Source organism: Propithecus coquereli, unplaced genomic scaffold (assembly GCF_000956105.1).
Source record: "Propithecus coquereli isolate 6110/MARCELLA unplaced genomic scaffold, Pcoq_1.0 Scaffold150, whole genome shotgun sequence".
Taxonomy (NCBI): domain Eukaryota; kingdom Metazoa; phylum Chordata; class Mammalia; order Primates; family Indriidae; genus Propithecus; species Propithecus coquereli.
The window spans coordinates 4,244,711-4,250,710 of NW_012139414.1; the positions used below are offsets into that span (position 1 = coordinate 4,244,711).

Consider the following 6,000-nt stretch of genomic DNA (forward strand, 5'->3'; position numbering starts at 1 on the left):
TTTAATCATTCCTCCATTGAAGGACATCTGGGTTGTTTCCACACAACTGCTGTGAACATTTATGTACAGGTTTTGGTGTGAACATAAGTTTTCTTTTCACTGGGATAAATGCCCAGGAGTACAATTACTGGGAAGTATGGTAGTTGCATGGTTAATTTTTAAAAAATTTTTAATTATTATGGGTACAGAATAGTTGTATATATTTATAGGGTACATATGATACTTTGATACAGGCATACAATATGAATTAATCAAATCAGAGTAATTAGAATATCTATCACCTTGGGTATTTATCATTTCTTTGTGTTAGAAACATTCTAATTCCATTCTTTTAGTTAGTTTGATGTATATCCTAACTTATTGTTGATTATCGTCACTTTGTTATACTATCAGATATTGTTCATTCTGTCTATATTTTTGCAACCATTAACCATCCCTACTTTATGTCCCCTCCTCAGCCTCTGGTAACCATTGTTCTACTCTGTGTCTCCATGAGATCAGTTATTTTTAATATTTAGCTCCCAGATAAGAGTGAGAACATACAAGATTTGTCTTTCTGTTCTTGGCTTATTTCATTGACATAATGTTCTCCAGTTCTGTCCATGTTGTTGCAAATGGCAGAATTCCATTAATTTTTATGGCTGTATACTAGTCCATTGAATATATTTACCACAATTTCTTTATCCACTTTATCCATTCATTCATTGATGGACACTTAGGTTGATTTTTTTTTTTTAAATGAAGGGGGGAGTGAGAAAGAGAGTTCAGTTTCCTTTTTATTTTTTTTACTTTTTTGAGACAGAATCTCACTCTCATCCTGGGTAGAGTGCAGTGGCAGTGTCATAGCTCAATGCAGCCTCCAACTTCTGGTCTCAAGTGATCCTCCTGCCTCAGCCTCCGGAGTAGCTGGAGCTATAGGTATGTGCCATGGCACCTGACTAATTTTTCTATTTTTAGTAGAGATGAGGTCTCACTCTTGCTCAGGTTGGTCTCAAACTCCTGAGCTGAAGCAATCCTCCTGCCTTGGCCTCCCAGAATGCTAGGATTACAGGTCCGAGCCACCATGGGACACTTAAGTTGATTCCAAATCTTGGCTATTGTGAATAGTGCTGCAATAAACATGGGAGTGCAGATATCTTTTCGATAATACTGAATTCCCCTCTTTTGGATATGGGACATCTGTCGGGAAAGTATCCCGGCATGTAATATGAAAGATGGAAACACTTACTGAAGAAGATAGAAGATACAAGAAACATTGTATATAGGACAATGATGCTTCAGTGCACTTCAAAGTAGGCACTTTGGGACCTCACGCAGTTCTCCCAGCGTCACTTAACCTAACCCGTACGTGTTCACCATTCTCAAGTGTTCTATTTGCTGCAGGCTTTCCAGAACATGGATAACTTTCAGTAGATTCTCGAGCAGCTTTGAAGCATTTGTGCCACACTTTTATTTTCACTGCACTCATTGCATCGTCTTCGAAAGCCTTTTGAATCATACGAATAGTTTCTGCCAAGGAATGTTCAGGCTTAACGCAGAATTTGATACAGATTTGTTGCTCTATTTGCTCAGTCATTTTGAATGCAGTGGCCAACGTGCTCATTAAGCGCCCCACTGACTAGTATAGTGAAGTTGTCTTTGTTCATGCATGTGCATTCCAGTTCATTCTCCTTGGCTATCAGGTTACATCAGTGCCATTATCGTTATATTAACAATGGATACTGGATACTTTCTGGACAGACCTCATATAACTAGCAGTGGGATTGCTAGGTAATATGGTATAGTTTTATTTTTAGTTTTTCAAGGAAACTTCATACTATTCTCCATAGTGGCTGCACTAATTTACATCCCACCAACAGTGTACAAGGGTTACCCTTTCTTCATATCCTTGCCAGCATTGATTATTGCCAGTCTTTTCGATAAGTCATTTTAACTGCGGCTAGATACTGTCTCACTGTAGTTTTGATTTGTATTTCTCTGATAACAAATGATAAGCATTCTTTCATATACTCGTTGGCCATTTGTATGTCTTTTGAGAAATGTCTCTTCAGATCCTTTGCCCATTTTTAAATCAGATTATTTGATTTTTTCCTATTGAGTTGTTATAGCTCTTCGTATGTTCTAGTTATTGATCCCTTGTCAGATGGGTTGTTTGCAAATATTGTTTCCCATTTTATGGGTCATCTCTTCACTTTGTTGATTGTTTCCTTTGTGGTGCAGAAGTTTTTTAGCTTGATGTGTTCCCATTTGTCCAAGTTTGCTTTGGTTGCCTGGGCTTTGAGGGTATTACTCAGGAAGTCCTTGCCCAGACCGGTGTCCTGAAGTGTTTCCCCAGTGTCTTCTTTTAGTAGTTTCAGGTCTTAGATTTAAGTCTTTAATCCATTTTTACCTGATTTTTGTATATGGCAAGAGGTAAAGATCTAATTTCATTCTTCTGCATATGGATATCCAGTTTTCCTAGCACCATTTATTGAAGAGACTGTATGTCTCTTCCCCACTGTATGTTTTTGACAACTTTGTTGACGATAAGTTCACTATAGATGAGTGGATTTATTTTTGGGTTCTCTATTCTGTTTCATTGGTCTATGTGTCTGTTTTTATGCCAGTACCATGCTGTTTTGGTTACTACAACCCTGTATTATAATTTGAAGTCAGCTAGTATGATTCTTCCAGTTTTGTTCTTTTTGCTTAGGATGGCTTTAGCTATTCTGGGTCCTTTGTGGTTCCACATAAATTTTAGAATTTTTTTTCTATTTCTGTAAAGAATATCATTGGTATTTTGATGGAGATTACATTGAACTCTAGGTTCCTTTGGGCATTATGGACATTTTATTAATAACAATATTGATTCTTCCAATCCATGAGCATGGAATATCTTTTCCATTTTTTTATGTCCTTTTCAATTTCTTTCATCAATGTTTTGTAGTTTTCATTACAGAGATCTTTCACTTCTTTGGTTCAGGTTATTCCTAGTATTTTGTTTGTAGCTATTGTAAATGGGATTACATTCTTGGTTTCTTTTTCAGATTGTTCACTATTTACATGTAGAAATTCTACTGATTTTTGTATGTTGATTTTGTACCCTGCAGCTTTACTGCCAAATTTTTTTATCAGCTCTAATAGGTTTTTTTTTTTTTTTTTTTTTTTTGTGGAGCCTTTTAGGTTTCTCTAGAAATAAGATCATATTGTCTGCAAACAAGGAAAATTTGAATGTCCTTTATTTCTTTATCTTGTCTGATTGCTTTAGCTAGAACTTCCAGTACTGTGTTGAATAACAGTGGTGAAAATGGGCATACTTGTCTTGTTCCAGATCTGAGAGGAAAGACTTTCAGTTTTTGCCATTCAGTGTGATACTAGCTTGGAGTTTGTCATATATGGCTTTTATTGTGTTGTGGTAATTTCCTTCTATACCCAGTGTTTTGAGAGTTTCTTATCGTGAACGGATATTGAATTTTATTGAATGCTTTTTCAGCGTCCATTGAAATGATATGACTTTTGTTCTTCATTCTGCTAATATAATGTGTCACATTGATTGATTTGCATATGTTCAACCATTCTTGCATCCCTGGGATAAATCCTACTTGATCATGATTAGTTATCTTTTTAATGTGTTGTATTCAGTTTGCTAATGTTTTGTTGAGGATTTTTGCATCTATGTTCATCTGCAATATTGGCCTGTAGTTTAATTTTTTGGTTGTGTCTTTTTCTGGTTTTGGTATCAGAATGATATAGGCCTTACAGAATGAGTTTGGGAATATCTTTCCTCCTTGATTTTTTGGAATATTTAAGTAGGATTGGTATTAGTTCTTGGAATTCTTGGAGGAATTCATCAGTGAAGCCATTGTGCCCTGGGATTTTTTTTTTTTTTTTTGATGGGAAACTTTGTATCTGCTCCTACGTTATTACTTATTATTATTTTATTAAGGTTTTAGATTTCTTCCTGGTTCAGTCTTGATAGGTCATAAGTGTCTAGGAATTTATCCATTTCTTCTAGGTTTTCCAATTTATTGAGATACAGTTGCTCATAGTAGTCTCTAACGATCCTTTAGATTTCTGCAGTGTCAGTTGTAATGTTTCCTTTTTCATCTCTGATTTTATTTATTTGGGTTTTCTCTCTTTTTTCCCTAGTTATTCTGGCTATAGGCATGTCAATTTTCTTTATCTTTTCAAAAAACCTCTGTCTTCAAGCTCTGAGATTCTTTCCTCTGCACGATCCATGGACTGCAAATTAATGCAACCTCTATGGAAAAGAATTTGGATATACCTCAAAGAGCTAAAAATAGAAATACCATTCGATCCAGCATTAGCACTATTAGGCATCTACCAAAAAGAGCAAAAGATACACTATAATAGAGACATCTGCACCTGAATGTTTATGGCAGCACAATTCACTATTGCAAGGATGTGGAAACAACCCAAGTGCCTGTCAGATCATGAATGGATTATTAAAATTTGTCATATGTATACAATGGAACATGACTCAATCATAAGAAACGACAGTGACCTAGCACCTCTTATATTTTCCTTGATTGAACTTGAGCCCATTATCTGAAGTGAGGTATCAAAAGATCAGAAGAATGGGCTCCACTTGTACTCGCCATCAAATTGGTACTAACTGATGAACACCAGGGTGCTTACATGGCAGTAATATTCTCAAGGGATTGGGGGGATGGGGGGATAAACCCACAACTAAGGGACGTGGTGAGCATTGTAGAGGAGAAGGGCATGCCTCCAACCCTCGATTGGGTGAGGCAAAGACGTAAAATGTAACCAAAATGTTTATACCCTCATAATACCCTGAAATGGAAAAAAAAAAAAAAACTTTTTGTTGATCTTTTTTATGTTTTCGTTTTAATTTCATTTATTTCTGGTCTGATCTTTATTATTTCTTTTATTATACTAATTTTAGGTTTGGTTTGCTCTTGTCTTTCTAGTTATTTAAAATGCATTATTAAGTTGTTTATTTGAAGCTTTTCTGCTTTTTTTGATGTAGGTACTTATTGCTATAAACTGTCCTCTTATTATCACTTTTACTGTATCCCATAGGTTTTGATATGTTGTGTTTTCATTTTCATTCGTTTTGGGAAATTTTTAAATTTCCTTCTTAATCTCTTCATTTACCTACTAGTCATTCAGGAGCCTGTTGTTTAATTTCCATGTGTTCGTATATTTTCCAATGTTCCTCTTGTTATGGACTCCTGGTTTTAGTCTATTGTGGTCAGAGAAAATGCTTGATATGATTTCAATTTCTTTGAATTTTTTAAAACATTTTTGTGGCCTAACATATGGTCTGTCCTTCAAAGTGATCCATAAGCTGAAGAGGAGAATGTGTATTCTGCAGCTGTTGGATGAAACATTCTGCAGATATCTATTGGGTCCCTTGATCAGTAGTGCAGATTAAGTCCAATGTTTTTTTGTTGATTTTTCTGTCTGGATGGTCTGTTCAATGCTGAAAGTGGAGCATTGAGGTTCCCAACGATTATTTTATTGGGGTCTGTCTTTCTCTTTAGCTCTGATAATATTTGCTGTATATATCTGGGTGCTACAGTGTTAGGTGCATATATGTTTAGAATTGTTATAATGATATTGGAGTCAATTCAAAAGTTGATTCCTATATCATTATATAATGACCTTCTTTATATCATTTTACAGTTTTTTCTTGAAATCTATTTTATCTGATAGAAGTATAACTATTCCTGCTCTTTTTTGGTTTTCATTTGCATGGACTATGTTTTTTCCATGCCTTTATTTTCAGTCCATGTGTGTCTTTATAGGTGAATTGTGTTTCTTGTAGACAACATGTAATTGGTTCTTGTTTTGTTTTGTTTTGTTTAATCCATTGAGCCACTCTGTGTCTTTTGATTTAAGAGTTGAGCCTATTCACAGTCAGTGTTGTTGTTGATAGGTAAGGACTTACAACTGCCATGTTGTTATTTGATTTCTAGTTGTTTTGTGGTCCTTCCCTTCCTCCCTTCCTTCCTTCCTGTTTTAATTTCTTGC

At 35.3% G+C, this 6,000-nt stretch overlaps 1 protein-coding gene and 1 pseudogene across 3 annotated transcripts in view; one reads left to right on the forward strand and one right to left on the reverse strand.

Moving 5' to 3' along the window:
• Positions 1-1,576, reverse strand: part of LOC105806980 — a 49,377-nt pseudogene extending 47,801 nt beyond the window's left edge. The window contains exon 1 of the transcript XR_001137306.1: positions 1,349-1,576. The product of XR_001137306.1 is annotated as an M-phase phosphoprotein 6 pseudogene (transcript). The remainder of the gene's footprint in view (positions 1-1,348) is intronic.
• Positions 1-6,000, forward strand: part of AUTS2 (autism susceptibility candidate 2) — a 1,232,042-nt gene that overhangs the window by 383,269 nt on the left and 842,773 nt on the right. The window lies entirely within an intron of this gene.